A 19,689-nucleotide genomic window follows, 5' to 3' on the forward strand; every position below is an offset into this window, starting at 1 on the left:
AGCAGAGAGCAATCACCTCTCCATCAACCAGACAGGTCAAGCCTCCTGTGCCAGACTGTCAGAAACCAGCTCAAAAAAAACCCAACCCCAGCCACCTCAGTAAGGGAAATACGAGGACACAGAGTCTGGGGAGAAGAGAATCCAACACAGCTTAGATACTACAGAAGAAAATAGTGTAAAAGTTGGAAGGGACTTTTAAAGTTCCAGTAGTCCAGCCCCCCCTGCAGTGAGCTGGGACATCTTCAACTAGATCAGGTTGCCCAGAGCCCTGTCCAACCTGACCTCAAATGTTTCCAGGGATGGGGCATCTACCACCTCTCAGTGCTTCACCACTCTCATGATAGAAATCTTTTTCCTTATATCCAGGCTGCATCTCTCCTCTTGTAGTTTAAAACCACTACCCCTTGTCCTGTTGCAGCAGGCCCTACTACAAAGTCTGTCCTCATCTTTCTTCTAACTCCCCTTAAGCACTGCAGGCTTCCACTGCAATTTGCACGGGCACTGATCCACTCCACTAGCAGCAGCAAGGCCCTCTCTTAGCCTTAAAATGCAAGAAAAACATCCAGCAGCTGCATTACTCCAGCATCTCCATAATGTGATCAAGCAAAGCATGCACCAACATGCAAGGTTTCTACAAGAGACCATCCTCACACTTCATCCAAAGAGCAACCGAGAGCCTCAGGATTCCAGATCTGCAGATTTCACCATCTAAGGAAAAAACACCTTTTACCATATAAATTATAGAAAAAGCCCACACACCATAAAAAAAAAAAAAAAACAAAAGCCACATTATCTAGATCTCTTTCAACAAGACAGACACCAAGGGATGAGGAATCAACACTGGAAAGGGTGTAGAAGGTTGTGCTTCATTTTCTAGTTCAGCTGCTGGACCACGGGATGGGCACGAGCATTGCCAGTTTCCATAGGATGCAGAGTTTTTCATAAGCACCAAGTTCCTGGAGTCACATGATTACATCAGAATCCACACTTCCTTTTTTTTTTTTGTTACAAAGAAGTACTTGTAGATGTCAGAAGCTGAAGAAGGACGTGCAAGTCATGAAGTCTGAAATGCTCAAACAAAAAGAAATAGGAAAAAAAAATACTATTTTAAATTTAATTGTTCATTTTTTGGAGGAAAGAATGTGACCCAGGATTCTTTTCCCCCCAATACTACCCACTATAAAGCTCAGACTGGACAGGGAATGACTTAATTTGAGTTACAGATGAGAAAATAGAGCTTTCATAGCAACACCTGCTTAGAAACTAGGCAGTCCCTTTGGAGGAACCCTGATGCTGGCCCACCTAGTCAAAAGAACATTATGCACTGGGGGACAATACAAAAGCACAGTAGTTTAAAAATAATAATAGTATAGCAGAACAGCTTTCCAAATTTTGCTTCCACTTATTTTAGCCAGCATCAAACCCTGAAAGTCAGCTATGCCAGCTGATCTGTTGGCATCATCTGCTCACCTGAACTACCAGGTTTACAGCTGCTGGTGGGTCTTGCCCAGCAGAAATATTTTGTGGACACAACTTGCCTGTAAATAAGGACTTGACCTTCTGAAAAAGCCCTCGTTGGCTCTGACAGAGCCCATCCCATGCTGCTGCCTAGCCCTGGGGCAGTGCTTCAGCCCACTGTGCTCAGCACCATGGCACTGCAGCTAGACACCAGCTAAGAGAAAGTTTGGCCCTCCATTCAAATGTCCACAAGCATCAAGAAGAAGAGAAGACTGCAGGTCACATTTATTTCATTATAATTTATTTTTTTTTGTATGGAAGAAGAGTATTAAGATCTAGAAGACCTGGATCTGGGGTGTGCCCTGCTACGCACGGAATACGTTATATCCATGGAAAAAGGATGTAAACAATATGCTTCTGATTATACCAGTGGTCTTCAGCCACTCTGCCCAAAGTTAACTAAGATGCAGGGAAATTCAGAGGAGGCCAGGAAGGAGGTGAGAGATGGCAGCACACAGAGCAGCTTTGGGTGCTGGGGACACAGGCAGCAAGCCCAGAGCCAAGCCCAAGGGGTAGCAGCATCCATCACCCCACCTTGAGCTCAGCCAGGCATGGATCTGCTCGTCACCAGCCGTGCAGGCAGAGGTGACAGGAAGCCTGCTGGGCTCTTCCTGCCCTGCAGGACACGCAGGGGGGTCAGAGAAAGGAAGCCTCGCTGGGAAACGTTCCTGGGCTTCTGCATTATCTCAGCTCTGAGATTACAAGGAAGTGAGCACAAACCTGTTCGGTCGCATTGTTCCCGCTCACCCCTGGCCAACAGCCGGGCCATTGCACTGCTGGGTTCCTGCTGTTCCCAGGGCAGAGCTGCTGCCCTTGGCAGTCCCCAGGCAGCTCTAACCTACCCCCAAACACACCAAGCATTGGCAGAGAACCTGCACAGCACAAGAGGTCCGTCCACATCTATTAAATCCCTGAACTCAGCTACCATTGCTGCATACGGTGTTTAACGAGCCTTAACCCTCACTCCTTCCACCACCTGCAAAGCACTGGCACATTCAGTCCACCACTCACTCCATATATGTCCCAATTCAAACAATTACCTTCTGTCTACCCAGGATGTCCCCACTTTCCTCTCTGCCCACTCTCAGGGGCCTGGGAGGGCTTGCTAGACCTGGGTGAGATGCTGCAGAGGCTGCTGCAACTTGGTTGCAGAGGTGGCAACACATTTGGTGACCTCCCATTATCTGAATTTAGCACACAGGTATCATCATCACTCTGATCCTCCTCTGGTCAGCACTCATCTTGCAGCACTTGGTTCTCAGGGATGTGCTTCTGCCTTTAGGCTGAGCAGACAAAACTAGAAAGTGAACCAAGGATCCCAAACACTAAAACACACCTCTTGCTAATACTTTGCTGCATCACTGTGGAATCAGAGTCCTCTATTTGACCACACATTGTCAACAACAACAAAAATAATCTCCTTCCCCAGAGAGATTTGCTTTGAAAGAAAAATACCACCCATGATGTTGCTATGCTTGCTTATTTAAGAGGAAAAATACAGCATGCAGCTCCGTGATGTTATTAGTAGCTTTGCTCTTCTTGCAGCAAAGCACAACTGAGACATCCTACGAAAACTAAACAGATGTGGAAGTTACAGGTCTCTCTTTTTTTTTTTTTTTTTCTCAAATGAAGTAAGTATTTTACTAGGCAAGCTCAAAAATCCAGATCACACGTACAAAGAAACGAGTTTGGAAATCCCCCTCCCTTCAGCCCCGCTGCTATTTGCTAAGGAAACCAGATGCCCAAACCCAGCCAAAAAATGATCTCAGCCATTCTTAAGAGAGCCTACAGTGCATTTTCATGAGTCATGGAAAGCAACAACTCGTTGCTTTGGTAATGCTAGGTAAGCAACTGGTCATCCATCCCCAAGCAGACTTGCAGCAGTAAGTCAAACAGCAACCATTTCTTGACAGATTACGTCAGAGACAGCCCCAAAATAGAGCCCCGCGGCAAGCTCACCTCGCAGGAGGTTTTGTAAGACACACCACGAAGCATGTCCTATAGAAGCATTTAGCAATGCATTGAGCAGCCAGGAACCCTCTCGTGGCCCTGATCCCTGCGTGTCAGGGGTGCTTCTCAGCACCCCACCTGCCAGCCCTGCTCTCAGTGGGCAGAGCTGCCCGTGTGGGCGAATGGAAGGGGGGAAGTAACAGACAGAGGCAGGGATTAGTGAGAGGGCAAGTCCCTTACCCACGCTCTTCCCACAAGCAGGAGCAGATAGGAAACCTAGTGCCTGCCAGCCCCAAAGCCCGTGTTGGAACAGGCTTGTAGTAAGAACTGCAGAATGCTTCTTCATCTGCCAGACCCCTGGGGTCTGCGGGGGCTGCACAGCACACGCACCCAGGATTCGATGCACGGATGCACGCAGCTGCATGAAAGACACACCTGAGCTTTCATCAATCCCTGACCAAATTCCTTACTCTTCTCATTCCTCCAGGACTGCACGCTCAGAGCCAGGAGGATGCCAACCTGAGGTGAAGCAAAACACCGCTACGTCGGCCGCCACCTCAAGACCCGTGCAACAAATGTACGTGCAACTTATCCAAGCACTGCACAGGGAAAAACAGGCCTTCACAGTATGGAATAGCTAGAATTTCCATACCACCCTCTCTGGGTGAAGGAGACTACTGCAGGGGCACCACTCAAAGACCTTGGTGACACTCCAGAACATTCTCACAAGGGCAGTGATGTTCAGTAATGTAGCATCAGACCCTTCAACCATACCCATCCACAGCACCTATCCATCAAAACCTAGGGTTGAGGTTCTGGAAATCCAGCCCAAGACAGGCTGGGGAGGTGGAAGCTTCCCCCTGCAGCAAGAGGAGACCCTTTCCAACATATCTCATGTTCTTCCACAACCACCTCCCACCTTTGTCACCTCCTGGTGACTCCCACAGCAAATACACAGCCACCACTGCCCAAGAAGCTTCCACAGATGTGAGACACCAAGCTGCCTCTCTCTGGCAATGCAAATCAGCTTCCCATGTAATGATACACTGGGTGCTGGAAGTCTTGCTTCATCTCATCCAAGTCCCCAATAGCTCTGGGATTCTGGTGGTCCTGGATGCAAGCAGTGTGCCACATCACCTCCCTGGGACAGCCCAACTGGCTTCCTGAAAGGGATTTTCTCTTGCTCAGGATTTCCTAGACATAGACCAAGACTAGAACTAGCTCGTCCCCAGCTCTCCCTCCAGAGATGAAGGCAGTTACAATCTCCAGCACCTTTTGTGCTGGACGCAAAAGCTGATCTTTTGGCCTCATCTCCTCTAATTGCAATCAGAAAACACTCCTCACAGCCCCATCCTGTGACCAGGCATGCACCAGATGTTATTCACACCAGTAATGCTGTAGGTGAAGTTGTTGAAATATTGTGAAGATCAAACATTTTCTCTTTTTTCCCTTGAGTCACCAGCGAGGTAACATCATGCACATCTCCAACACTGCAGTGCCTTGGGGACAGCATCATGCAGAGCCCCACCAAGAATCCCCACCCCAAAGAAAAGTAGGCAAGAGCAGGCATAGCTCCCTAAATCCTTCGTGCTCAAGAGATCCTGTCATTCGAGTGAAGGTGAAGACAACCAGTCTTCATATAGAGGCCATCATCAGGGTATGTATAAAACAACTCAGCTGTCCTTTTGTCACAGCCACCCATGACTCAAGTCAGCACCCAGGAGCACTTTGTACACCCTGGGCAGCACAGCCTAAAGTGACCATCCATATCACAAGAAAGGGATCAAGTGGGCATCAGCCCAGGCCACTGGTGAAGCAGGTCCTCCCAGCCAGCAAAGCCAGGGAGAGCCAAGGATGGAGAACAGGAGAGAGCACCAGGTTGTGTGGTCCCACATCCAGGCAGCACTGATGGTCTCCTCCCAGCTTCAACACCTAGAAGGCTACAAGAGGAGACATCAGCATGGTTTCCCCTGGCTGCCACCATCAGGGGAGAAGCTCCTGGGAGTCAACAGGAGCCAAGTGCAGAGTTTTCCAGCGAAAACTCAAGAAACAAGCATGACAGGACTTACCCCACTATGGGTCTTCCCAGGCACTGCAGTCATCACCCTGTGGCCGCTGTTCAGAAGGAAAACAGAGCGAGGTGTACTAAACCAGCACCTTTCCCTACCCTTTCCCCTCTGGCAAAACACAGCACAGCTCGGATGCACCCTGTGCTGGGTTCATCCCAGGCAGCAACAATGCTCAGAGCTGGACCTTGAACCTTTCCATAAAACCAATGATGCAATAAGTTGAGCACAGCTCAATACAGCCTCTGTTTATCTTTTCTCCTTGCCACCAGCATCATCCAAAGAGACATAACTGAAATATCTTGCATATTTCTCTAATGACTCTTGCTACTCTGTTAGCACCGGCACTGAGGGACTAAGACCAAAGAGCAGCAAACACATTCCACCAGTTTATTAACTGGGTGCTCAGGTTTCCCAAAAGCCACACTCCAAGCAGGAAGCCAGCAGAAGGATTGCAGCAGAAGGATCAGGGCTTTATTTCTGTGCTGAAAGGCAAACAGAAGGCATCGAGGCTGCAGTGAGAGCACCTTGCATCAGCAAGGAAAGCTGTCCAGGAGCGTGGCCCAGCCTGGTAACTTTACAGAAGGATGCTCCATCAGTGCAACAAAACAAGCCCTGCTCCACAGCTCCACACTACAGTGTGTTGAACAACCTCTACAGAAGCACAAATCTCTGATCTCTGATTTCCAGGTACTGGTTATTAATCATTTACACACCCCTGGACTGGTCTGCCCCACCATCCCAGCCTGCACACCTCCTTCCACCACAACCACATAATTCCTGCTACAGATACCAAGCTGAGTTATCAAGCCACCAGCATCACCCAGCTACGGATAATAGTATCAGCTGCCCTTTTTGATGACAATGCACTGACCCAGCATGCAAAAGGGGACAGTCCCCCCCAGGGGCACTCCCCAGGTAGTGAGTGGCAGAGAGGAAGAGGTGAGAGACTGTATGGAAGAGGGTATTTAAAACAGGGTTTCTGTACATGCACACACACCTTTCCTTCAGGTCACCTTCACAGCAGCTCTAGCAGACCTCACCCTACACTTTCTCCCCATGCCATTTGCCCCAGCCAGGCTTTCCTTAGCACTCAGGTTGCCCGTCTCAGTAGATGCCCCAACCCTTTAACCCAAATCAGAGATGTGATTTTGCCACTATTGACACACACACTCCACCCATCGCCCTTCTGCAGGGTCCTCATGCCTTGGGAAAGGGCATCACTGATGCTACCTTGCAGAACAAAAGGTACAAACAGAGCACTATGAAGAGATTAAATCCCTGATAGATTTTTCTTTTTTAGGCTCTTACCATGGAGGGCACTGCACTATTTCCAGTTTACAACTAGACCATGATAATCTGATCTCTGCTCAACCACAAAAACCCAAAGAGGTGGTAGCACAAAAGCACAAAGCCATCCAAATAATCCACTGCCCTCATCACAGTGGACTTGGTGTACAAGGACAGATCTCAACAAATACCCTAAAGTCTTAGAATTGTAGAATCATTTTGGTTGGAAAAGACCTTTAAAATAATCAAGACCTGCATTGTCCTCTTCCAAACCTCTCCATCAAGACCAGCAGCAACACAGCTTGTAGCAAGGTTTGTTTTTGCACGTGATGCTTGAGCCTACAACTGTTATGTGCAAAAATCTTCAACAGTCCTTCAGGGATTTGTGGGCACTTGGAAGCCACTCTCCAAGAAACACCTTCATGTGGACAAGATTAAGGCAATTGCTCCAGGACAGCCCCAGTAGTGCAGGAGCACCCCAAGCATTGCAGAGGCCACAAACATCATAGAATCATAGAATTGTTAGGGTTGGAAAAGACCTTCAAGACCATCAAGTCTAACCATCCACCCTACAACCACTAACCACTAAACCATCTTACAGAACACCATGTCTACCTCTTTTCTGAGCATCTCCAGGGACCGTGCCTCCACTGCCTCCCTGGGCAGCCTGTTCCATCCTCCAGCAGTGTTGGATTTAAAACCTTTACACCTCCTTCACAAAGACTTCTTATCCCACAAATTATTTTCCCAAAGCAATTGTATGGGAGTCTTTTTTCCTCTGAACCATCTAGCTATCAGATTACTTTTTTATTTAGCATGCAAGCTCCTGGCCATAGCAGGTTTGCAGAGCTCCTCTAATCCACCCACCCAGGGATATTTTTTCAAGCAGCTTGGTATTTAATCCCTACCTGAACACTCAGCCCAGAGTCCCACCCTCTCCAAGGACCTGGCCTGCAGATACCTGTTTACACAGCAGCCCACGCAGCAGCTTGGCTGGCTCCTTTCAGGATCTGGCCCAGGCCTGGCACGCAGCATGGATTGTCAACCGGACTTTGTCCTGTTCACCTTCCACTGTGCTGAGCCAAACCCTGGCTCAGCTCCACCCTGAGTTTCATTGCTGTTGTGGCTTGTCCTCCTGGGGCTGCCCCAGATCGTCTTGCAGAGGGGAGAGTATAGAATCAGGGGAGCTTTCATGGAATTGACAAACATTTCTGCATAAAATCATGGCCAACCTGAGTTTAACTCAGGTGAGCAGGACAGGATCCAGACTACTAGGTATTCCCAATAAATTGGTCTCCACTAACATTTATACTAGGATCTTCCAGGGTAGGAAAAAAGTGTTTGGGAAATTATTTGGGAGCTGAATCTCCTTGTCTTGGGGGACCACAGATACGCCTTTCACCTTTCACTTCTAAAAGCCACAAAAGTGGCTTAGAGGAGACTTTATTTCCATGTTCCAGTACCTAAAGGGTGGCTACCAAGAAGATGGAGATTCCCTATTTAGAAGGAGTCACATGGAAAAGACAAGGGGTAGCAGGCACAAGTTGCTCCTGGAGAGATTCCAATTGGACACAAGAGGTAAATTTTTCACTGTGAGGAGAGTCAAAGTGTAGAATAGTCTCCCAAGGGAAGTGATAGAATCCCCCACATTGGGCAGTTTTAAGTCTCAGCTTGACAGGGTGCTGAGCCACCTCATATCAACTATAGTAGTGCCTGGAGAGGTTGGACCAGATGATCCTTGAGGTTCCTTCCAACCAGGCATTATTCTATGAGAAGTCCAGGCAAACCCTCTGGGTGGCCTTCACAGATGTCCCAAGCACTCTGGGAACAGAAGCTGGCACCATGACATTCAACAGCATGTCTCAAACCCAGGTCACAGAGATGGGGAAGCAGAAGAAAAAACTGTGAGCAGCCTCAGGGCTGAGCCCCAGCTCACCAGACCTTCCCACCACAACCACTGCAACACCCAGTGAGCTGGTTTGGGGCCAGACTCTTCCATGGGTCCTCACCGGGGTCCATGCTGATGCGTCTTCCACTATCCTGGGCTCAGCTTGGCCCCAAGGCCTGTGGCTCCAGAGAAAGCTCCTGGAGCAACAGCCCCAGCACTGACATGAAGCAGGGAGCCATGTACTCCCAGCCTGCAGCTCAAAAAACCCCCAGTGGCCTCATTACAACATCCTTCTCTTGCTCTCCCTTCCCCTGTAATCAGTCTTCTGCAGGGAAGAGCTTCCCAGTGGTTTCAAAGCGCATCTGTTTTAAAGGAGATCTTTGCTTTTCCTTTCTTGCATCATTAGAGATGAGCTAGGACAGACTGATTCGGTTGGACACTGGTGCCATTTCAGTGACTAATGGGAAGATTACTTGGCCAGATCAGATCAGAACTGCAGGGAAAGACAGAAAAACAAAAATGCTCTACATATCCATGCTCACGCATGCTCACCTGTGCCTTCAGAGACAGAAAACCACTTGTCCTGCCTGTCTGGTGCTCGCCACAGTGTTCACCACATCAGACAAAGGCTCATGCCACACAGGGTGCAGGGCAAGCCTGCAGAGACAGCTTGTTTGGGGCACAAGCAAGATGACACTCACCACCTCTGCACCCCACATGGCATTCAGCAAAGGCAGAAAAGGTGCCAGGAGGAAAGACAGTCCTGACCCAGTGTGCACGGCTGCATGTGGAGGCAGGGTGCTGCTGCCTGGAGGGACCCACTGAAAATGCCTAGTTACCCATTTCACCTAGTGGGGCTTAAATAGGAAAATTAATAAAAGTCTGGGGATTGAGAGTGAACCCACCAGGTTCAGGATCAGCAGGCTATCTAGAGCTTTTCTGAAAAGCATCTGAGGAAATAAAAAGTGGAATTCCACATTCCCCTTCTTATGGCTCCATAATGTATTTTCCATCTCCCCGGAGCACAGCTGAGATTCTGCACATTTCTGTGCACACTGTGCTTGGCCCGTGCTACCTGCAGAGCAGGGAGTGGAAGTGCCTGAGCACAGCAGCCTCCTGCTGCTGTCAGGCATCAGTGAGCACTGGCCCCGTCACCTGCAGCTCCCCTTCCTGGGAGCCAGGCTGCAAAGGGCTCGGCCACCTCCTGAGAAGGGCTGGCACACGAGATGTGTGTCCCTCTCCTGTGCTGCATCTCAGGGTCTAAAAGAGTGCACAGAGTTGTAGAGAGAAAAAACATATTTAGCGAGACCAGATGAACAGGCTGAACTGTAGCTGTGTATCTCTTTTTCTCTTCCCCCCCCCCTTTTCTTTCAGATCATCACCTCAATTAGAAGAGCTGAGGTAAAACCAGAGCAATCACTTCCTCCTAACTCTCAGCTCTGAGATTTGCTGCTTCTAGGTGTAGACAGGCTTGTACAGGCCAGAGCCAGTCTGCGTTCCCCGGGCAGTCTAATAAAAGATATCCCTTCTAACAGCAAACCCTGACTCACTTCCCAGTAGCATGTCTCCGACAGCAGGGCCAGGTCAACCAGCACAGAAAATCCTGCCAGCTTTTCACATTGGTCCCTGTGGCCAGCTGGGGAGAGCAGAGCTGGAAACACATCACTTTCCGTGCTGCTGCAGCACACTCCATCCCGCTGCTCCGCTGAGAAACCAGACACACTGTGTGAGCCTCGCCAGCATCTTCCCGATGGGAAAATTCAGAAGACACATCAAGTCCCAGCTGCACACCAATGCCACAAGGCATCATCTAGCAACAGAAACACTGCAGAAGGGATGGAGAGAAGACTGTGCTCCTCCAGCTGCCGAAATCGCCGGCCCTTCGTGATGCAGCATCTCCATCCTGGATGAAGATCCAGACTACATCCCTTTTTGCACGAACACATCTCCCTCATGCACTCTAATGGCCTCCAGAAAAAAGAAATGCATCTGTCCCCAGCACACACTGACAGGGCAGAGTTGTGGGTTGCTGATGGAGATTTAAGACCCATGGAAAAAATTGCAGTACCAAAACTTGTTTAGAGAAGGAAGGTATAAAAGAGCCTTTAAATCCACATCCCACCAGGCTGGCAGCCCATCCAGCCTCGCGTCCTGCCTCCAACAGAGGAGCTTTTACAAGCTGCAAAACCTTCCTAAGGCAAAGGCTGTGCCCAGCTGTAGAGGCATGCCCCTCATCTGGAGAAGCCAGGAAAACCTTGAACCCCTGGTTACAACTAATGTCAATTTAACAGTTCTGGAAACCAGACCATCCCACACAGGTATCACAAGACACAAGTAGTCACGGGCAGGTTCCCAAATGCAGCCATCTTCCACACACCTGAGGAACTGCTTCCAAGAGCTCTGCTCCAGGCACAAATCCTGCACGGAGATACCTCAAACCACACGTACTGGACTGGAGATAAATCCACAAGGCGCCACAGGAAAAAATTCCCCCAAACCACTGACACTCACCAAAGAAGTGAAAGAGCTTGACCCTGGAAATCCCTGTGATCAGTTCAACTCAGCACAAATCCCAAGCCTCCAAATCCCCTGCAGTTTTCGGCCCTGTGCACCAGCAACCCCTGCAGAACCTGCACTGAACCAGGAGCTGGTCTACTTCCAAAAACCACTGGATTACAAGACAGGAATTGAAGAGGAGGATGAAAGCAGCAGCCGAGAAGGGATCACCCTCCAAGCCGTGCTGGGGCCAGAGAAAGACGTGCTTGGCTGCCGTGCCTGCCCTGCCCAGCCTGCCCCTCACTGCACTCGGATCTCACCTCGGATCCCACCCTCTCCCCGTCCAGGGCTGAGGTTTGGTGCCGGCAGAACAAACCCTCGCAGGGCATCAGCCTGACTTTGCGGCACGGCTCCCCATGAGCAGCCGCTCGCTCCCATCCCGCTGGGAAGGCAGCTTCCCAGACGGTGCGGGTACCGGTACCGGCTGCCCCCCGGCCCATCGGGTCCCTGCCCGCCCTGCCGAGCCTTCATCCCCAGGGCTCCCCCCATCCTCACCCCTCAGGACACACACACACATATTCACACACACACACACAGGGAGGGCTTTGCTCACGGCGAGGCTGGAAGAGTGAGGGCTGGATGGACACTCCCGCAGCTCTCGGGCATGGACACGACACTTTCCACCGAAACCGGAGACCCCCAAGTGCCCGCTGGCTCCATAGTTTAACGCATCCCGACAACGGGACCGCCTGTACGAGGGTCTCTAAGCCAGGCGCTCGCCAGCAGGCAGCTGCAGCAGGGACGGGGCTCCCGGCTGCCTCACGGCACCGGGCAATAACCGGGGGAAAACAGTGACGGAGCCGAAACCGAGCGTGCTCACACACAAAGCTGTCCCGGAGAAGGTAAAGCCCCAAAGGGGAGGCAGGTCCCCCCCGTGTCCCGCACCCAACCGTTCCAACCCCCTGCTCGCCCACCGCGGATTCCTCAACTTTCCCGGAGCTGCCAGATCCCACTTCCAAGCCTAAAAGGAAGAGTAAAACGAACCCACTGAAGAGCCAGACCCGGCTGCAAAAAAAAAACCCCAAACTCTCAACTCACCACAGCGAGAAAGGCAATTAAAACATTAAAAAGAGCCAAACAAACCCTCAGGCCGCCCGGCGCGGCTGCAGGCACCGACGGCCCGCGGTGCGTCCCGTCCCGTCCCATCCCGGGAGGGAAACTTACCGGTCCGGCGGCGCTGCTACCCGCGGAGAGCCATGCCCGGGAGACCCGGGACACCTCGGTCCCGCCGCCTGGCTCGGCTCGGCACGGCTCGGCTCGGCGGGGCGGTGCGGGGCGGTGCACAAAAGCGGGAGGAAGCGGTGACGCGCGGGGCCGCCGCGGCCAATGGGGCGGCGAGAGCGGCGGGGGCGGCCCCGCCGGGACCCACACAGCGAGCGGGGCCGCCGGTGCCTGCCGCGCCGCGAGGGGGCGGCCCCGGACGGGGGGCACCGGGCCGGCCCGGGGGGCTGCTCCGAACCGGGGGGCTGCTCCGAACCGGCCCGGGGGGCACCGAACCGGCCCGGGGGGCTGCTCCGAACCAGCCCGGGGGGCTGCTTCGAACCGGCCCGGGGAGCTGCTCCGAACCGGAGGGCTGCTCCGAACTGGGGGGCTGCTCCGAACCGGCCCGGGGGGCACCGGGCCGGCCCGGGGGGCTGCTCCGAACCGGCCGGGGGGGCTCCGAACCGGGGGGCTGCTCCGAACCGTCCCGGGGGGCACCGAACCGTCCCGGGGGGCTGCTCCGAACCGGCCCGGGGAGCTGCTCCGAACCGGGGGGCTGCTCCGAACCGGGGAGCTGCTCCGAACCGGGGGGCCGCTTCGAACCGGCCCGGGGGGCTCCGAACCGGCCCGGGGGGCGCAGTCCCTCTCGGTCCCGCAGCCCCGCTCCGTCCCGCAGCCCCGCTCCGTCCCGCAGCCCTGCTCCGTCCCCAATGAGGCTCCCCCGGCCCTGCAGCTGGGATCAGCCCCCTTTTGGATCCGCTGGAATCTTCCGCCCTTGCTTTGGAGATGGGTGGAAGTTGACCTATAGTTATGGAGCTTCTGAAAACGGGGCTTGGGACCGGGCTGTCCCGGCTTAGGGTTCACTTGAAAAATCAGGAAAACAAGACGAGTTGAAAGCTCCTGAGTCCCAGGGGATGGGGCTTCGTGAAGTGTTGGGGAAGGGGGTGGAACCTCGCGGCAGGGCAGCTTTGGTGGTGCTGGGTTTAACGGCTGGACTTCATCTTCAAGGTCTTTTCCAACCCCAACGATTCCGTGATTCTGCTCCTCTTCCTGCAGAGCCCGGCTTTCTCCACGGGACTGGGATGTGAAGATGGAGTGAAGGGATTGTTCTGGGGTAACTTGCTTTGATTTTGCACCTTTGGAAGGAAGTAAAGCAGAAGAGAGCCACAGTTAAGACTATAGGGTTGGGGGGGAAAGCTCTCAGATGTTGCCAGGCTCTGACCTGTTGTCACAGCTTGCCCTCCAGGGTGGCCCAGGGCTCCTTGGGCAGCCCCCCGCAGAAGGTGGAGCAGCCTCTGGGCTGCTCCAATTGACACTCTCCTGTCCCAAGCCTCCTTTGTGTGTCTAAGTCCCTTTGGACTTGGCTTTCCATACGGGGAGAGCCAAGGATGGTGTCAAGGCAAAACTCACCCCTGAGCAAAGGGCCCATCTTGCTTGTGCATGAAAAACAAATAGAAGTGGGACCTGAGTTTTGCACCAGAAATCATTTGGGCTGGTGGGAAAGAGAAAATTCATGCAGGCAATGGGAAAATGTAGGTAAGAATATTTTTTTCTGATTTATTTCCCTGTTTCCCCACTTAGTAAATGTGCTGTGGAGAGGAGCAGGAACAAATTCAAGATTTGGGGGGGAAAGAGGAAAAAAAAAATGGGCTGAATCCTAAACCCAGACCCATTCCCCTCAAGGTTTTAAGGACCGACTTCTGCGAGAAAGTTGGAGCCACTGCCTATAAAGGCAACAGAAACCCCAGCTAGGGACCCCTCCTGAGAGATTCAGATCTCACAGCCTCGTATACAATCGCGTGACCTATTAATAAAATCCATAGAAACCAATTCTGTATATACCAAATAACAGCAGATGGCTCCAGCCCAAACCGCTCCGGGTTCCCTCACTCCATAAATGATTTTACTAGGGCCAGTCCTGATCTTGATGTAACTGAATAGGTTTCACTCTTTTCTCTCTCCCTCCCCTTCCCCAGAATATTTGTGCAGCTTACGGGGAGATATCCAGGGGGACCTAGCTGTTACTGGAAGGAACCTCTGACTCCAGCTTGCCTCATCCGTTTGGGAAGCAGCAGTAAGTCTATCCTAAGCCACCTGGCTTTGGGAAGGGGGTTGCCTTTCTCTGCACCTTCCCTCAAACTCTCACAGCTTTTAATAACATTCTGGTAACTTGGCACGTTTTAAACGTTTTGGCTCCTGCCCATCGGGGATGTATGTAATGAATTCTTGGGCTGTGGATGCCTTTCTGAAATAAGTCACTTGTGTTTACCTTGGGAACCAGGCTCAGGACCCCAGGATTTCAGGTTCAAGAGGTATAAGGCACTAAATGATAAGCAGCTCTTTTAAAACCTCCTGATTTAATGGGAATTGGTTAGGCAAGCAGCAATTACTGCTGAAAAATTCCTTCCAAACAGCTTCTCTTTTCTGGATGTGTTTGCTGCCCCAGGAATCCTGCAACAGGGATTTCAGTTCCAGGGTGTTCCTGAACAACGTAAGGATCGTCAGGTGTGTGAAGGCTGTTTCCATTGCTTTCGACAGCTCTCTGCTGATGGGTGTGCTAAGGATCTGCCTCCTCGAGTTGCTCTTGAAAACATTTCCAAAGCCTGACAGAGGAAACAATGGAGGTGTGTGACTCTGTTTCATGGCACAGTTTGATGTGTTCTCCTGCTAGTGCCAGCTGACAGCCTTCACCCCGTTCCTGGAGTGAAAACCTGGTAGAGAGGGCACAGTGGAGAGCCCTGGTAAAACCAGCGTGCTGCAGAGAGTGGTTGTGGTGGCTCCATGCAGGGAAATAAAACAGATGTGGAGCTATTCTGAGGACAACACGCTTGGCATACCTTCTACCCATACAACCAAACACCCCCTTCTTTTCCAAAACAAAGTCCAAACTGCCATTAGGGAACATTCTTTGCAGCTTTTGGTGTCTATGCCAGCTGGTGAGATGAAAACCACGGTATAGATGTGTGCTCTGATTCCTCTTAGTTGACTGGTGCCCGTGTTGAGGTGGGTATGAATGACTACATCATCCTGATGATATCTTCAAGTGAAGAGTCTGACAGCACAGATGGGTAATAGTGAGCTATAAGAAAAGCTGATGGTTCATCCACAGACCAAGAACTTTGCAAATCACAGCCCCAGGCTGTTCTATTTATGCTTCTCCTTTAATGACGTAAGCATTAGTATTTGCTGCGGGGAGAAAAAGGAGAAGAGATTTGGCTTTTACCTAACTGCTACTATTTTGGGCCATGTTAGGGTTCCTGCAGGAAGTGAACACAGGTCCCAGAGCAGCGACCCAATTCTTCTGTGACTGAGTGTGCTCCGTCTAACCTGAAATTCTCTCATGCCTTCAGTTTGATATAATATCCTTTCTTGCTTCCTGCCCATAAAGCTGTTGTGTGCTGTGAGACGTCTGCCAGGCTCGCTCTCCCATCGAGATGGCTGCGTACCAATGGTGGGTGAAATCATTCCTATACTTAGGTTGCAAACTGTAAAGGAGTGATGCTGTCTCCAGTTACTCACTCAGAAAACGTGTGCTACTTCACAGCAGAAGGCTGGAGCTGGTCATGGACTTTAGGTGGGGATCTCAGCATGTTGACACAAGGCTGTTGATGTGAAACCTCTTCATGGCAGCGCCTGGGCTTGGCAACTGACGGCAGCTCCTCCTCACCCAAGAATGATCATGGGTCCACTGTTTCCTGTGGAAAAGCAGGTGGAAAACAAGGTCTGGAGCTATCCTATGTCCCTCTTTGTGATTCTACCTGCAGAGAAGCCATGTTTATGTTCCCCCATTAACTGTTCCCCCATTTCCTGCATTTTCTGACTGCTGGTCTGGGGACTGCCTGGTAGATAAACCTGGTCAGAACCCACAGATCACTCATGTCCTGAAGGATTTGTGGCATTCCCAGAACACACATGAACACATGCAGAGGTTCGCTAGGGACAGAGTTTTGGGAACCCATTTCTTCTCTACTGCTGTTTTACAAGATCCACTGTGTGGAGGGGCTGAGAGAGGTGAGAGGTTCAGATCCCTACTCCTGAGGGGCCGGATGCTTCCCAGTGAACACACTGCTCTTCCTCTCCTGTTACATGACATGTTCTCTGGCTGATATGACCATATGCCCTGAGGAGCAGATACCAAGATCTGCTGTATGAAAACTGTCACAACCAGGCAAGAGCAACAACTGATCTCTGCAACTCCATGAGTTTTGGAGCCTTTCCTCTGGCATGGCAGAAACCTTTTTCTCTCAAACAGCAGATAACACCTCCTGCTCACACAGCTGATTAACCTCATGGGTTAGAGCTTGGATTTATGCTCCCTTGGGCTGAGGAGAAAATCCTGGGCTCCTTCCCAGGCTCGATGGGCAGGATATTTCTAGCATCCACTCCAGCCTAAAAGGTAGGTGGCAGCAGCAGCAACCGCATGGGAAGAGGAAGTCCTGCACTTGAAAATGAAACGCAGGGGCCTCGACTTAGAGAAGACGGTTCAGAAGCATGAAGACCCAAGAGCAGAGGTGCACTCTCCATGCCTTGTCACCCGTCAGCCTCTCGGGAATACTGCAACACCCATCTTGGGGGGTTAGAAAGTTGCTCTGTGAAGGGGTCCAAGCAAAGCTCCCAGCCCTCTCTGAGGCAGCATTTGTGTCCATCCCCTGAGCCATACACAGCTGTCAGGAGAGATTTTTCAGATCTTAAGAAACAGATGCTGAAGGCTTAGTGTGACACACAGAGGAAGGTAGCAGTGTGCAGCAGTCAGCAGTGTCAATTAACCAAAAGGAACAGGTTTTAATTCATATTTCTTCCAAGCTGGGTGTGACTACAGTGAGATTGAGTTGTGTGGGTTTCTTTATTTTTTTGTAGTTGTCACATGCTCTTTCATAGCTGAATGTAAGTTTCCACGCTGTCTTTGTTCCATGACTCACCTTCTCTGCCCAAACAGAGGGAAAAACATCTCCAAAAAGGACAAAGTGAAAGTAAAGAGGATGTGATTTCTCTGTGGGTTGTTAAGAAAACATAGCTGGAGAGCATTTCTCTGTGATGCTTTTTCACGTGTACATGGAACTTGTGTCATCCAAACAGTATTTGCAAGGTAACTCTATATATATCATGCTGGTAAAAGTTGTGGAGCTAAAAGCCCTGCAGAATTATACTGGGTCTGCAAAGGGACCCAGTTTAGACTTTCTCAGGTAAGGTTTGAACCATCCCAGAATATTTGTGGGCTCATCTGTCACCTGAATATTGTGGAAAATAGCACAAGAAATGCTACCCCAGTGGCATTTGCAGCTGAAACCACAAGAAAGCCAAAAATCCACGGGGACATCCTGCATTTCCATCCCACCTCCCCAGAAAGTTCAGAGAAAATCTTGATACTTCTCCTGAAGAGAACAAGATTCTCCACCCTGCAACTGGCTCCTCTCGAGTAGGGTCTAAGGGATAAGAGAGGCACTGAAAGAGCATGGTCCAGACATGTATGTGTATCCAGGCTGCCTTGTTCTTTGACTCCACTGACTTTAGTAGGATTTGGCTCCTTGAGAAGATGTATTTATTACTCTAATCCCTCTCCTGATTTGAAAGGTTAACTGATCTACAGGGGTGTAGTCAAAACCACCCATTATAATCACTGGACTACAGCTGCCATTTCAATCAGTATCCTGCACTCTTTACTGTATTCTTGACAAAGAAGCTCCTACCAGAACACTTCAGGCATATTTGTACTCCTACAGCTGAAAGTGAATCCTGTATGAGCAGGCACCAAGCCTAAGTTTCTTTGTACTTCTTCTCATCCACCCACGTGGAGCTGGATTTTAGCTGACAGAAATCAAGGGAAGTAGAGACTGATTTACCACAACTGGGATCTCTCCCATTGGCCATAAGCTTATCTGCATGCATCAAGTGGAAACCTACAGTTTTTTTCCTTTACATCTGTCACGTGGGGGAAGAAATCACAGAAACAATCAAAACCTGACTGTTTACACGTGTTTTGTTTTATAAATGGACTTGCATAGAAAGTTGCAGCACTGCTGCACAGACAGCTCACATAAATCTCTTATCACAAAAGCCATATGTCCTCATTTCCTCATCTGTGGTAAAATACAAGCAGCGACGCTTCGATAATTAGGAAGCTGGAGGTAAACCACTCAGCATCCAGCAGTAGGAAAGTGTACATGGGTGAAGGTTACAAAACAGAACACTTTGGTTTTTGAGCAGTGTCACTTGTCCATGCAACTTTCCATTGCGTGGCTGTTGTTTGCGTGTTAACAAGCCAGTTCCTCCACGGAGGGGATGCTGGGGAAACGGGAAAGGTCTGAGAGGTGCCTGATTTACCCTGAGCTAGTAGTGTGGTGGCTCACCTTTGCTGGGCATTTGTCCTTCCCTTTGAAAAGGACTTAAAATCAGACCTCAAAATACAGTGAACTGGCCTGCTCCCATTGAAGTCCCTATGATACCATCTCCAGAGGTCCAGCAGAGGAGGAGAAGAGCACGGATGGTTCTGCAAAAAGCCTTCTCATCGGATGGGTGGCACAGCATCCCTGTTCCCTGCACGGAGATAGTACAGTTTCACCTGGGAAGAAGGAGCAGAAGGACCACTCAGACATGTTTTGGCTTGCCAAAAACTCAAACGACTGTTCTCTGTGGCTGTACTGTGTCACTGGGAAGACAAGCCAGTGTCACTCGCTAACTTTTAACTTCCCCCACAGGTTTCCATAAAGCTGCTCTGAGATGGATAAAAGTTAAAGCTGAGTCCTTCCAATCTTTTTTTTTTTTTTTTTTTTTTTTTCCCAAAAGGAAGACATTTCCTAAATTCCAGATCAGCCAGTGATGGTGAAATGCCCTTTTGCCCAGCTTGGTGTGCTTTGTGTAAGGGGTATTTATTTAATCCATCTGAAACTACATGAGAAAGGAGAGAAATATCCCGGCAGCGAGATAAGATTATTATCTTCCTGGCAAACAATAGGAACATGGTCAAAATTAAAAATAATTTGATTGCAAATAGGAAGCCTAGTAAAGTGGCAGGACTAGAGGAAACATGACTAATTTTTTTTTTAGCTTGTCTGAACTCACACAGCAGAGCTTTGCAAGAGCCATAACTTTGAAATATAGATCTGTAGAAAACCCACAGGGGGAGGATGGCAAGAATCCAACTGCACTAGTACAATAGTGGCAAGTTAATGCAGCTGGTAGATCTGACCCAAATGGCTAAATAGCAACAGACAAAAGCTATTT

At 50.4% G+C, this 19,689-nt stretch overlaps 1 protein-coding gene across 5 annotated transcripts in view; it reads right to left on the reverse strand.

Annotated features, from left to right (window-relative positions):
- The window catches only part of LOC127381833 (mitogen-activated protein kinase kinase kinase 3-like), an 81,041-nt gene extending 68,527 nt beyond the window's left edge, over positions 1–12,514 (reverse strand). For 4 of the 5 annotated variants that reach the window (XM_051612672.1, XM_051612669.1, XM_051612670.1 and 1 more), the window contains exon 1: positions 12,433–12,514. The gene's annotated coding sequence lies outside the window, so the exon portion shown is untranslated. Of the gene's footprint in view, positions 1–5,537; positions 5,557–12,432 lie in introns of those variants that run through there. The other variant, XM_051612668.1, reaches the window with a different exon arrangement.
- Positions 12,515–19,689: the final 7,175 nt, after the last annotated feature.

Source organism: Apus apus, chromosome 2 (genome assembly GCF_020740795.1).
Source record: "Apus apus isolate bApuApu2 chromosome 2, bApuApu2.pri.cur, whole genome shotgun sequence".
Classification (NCBI taxonomy): Eukaryota; Metazoa; Chordata; class Aves; order Apodiformes; family Apodidae; genus Apus; species Apus apus.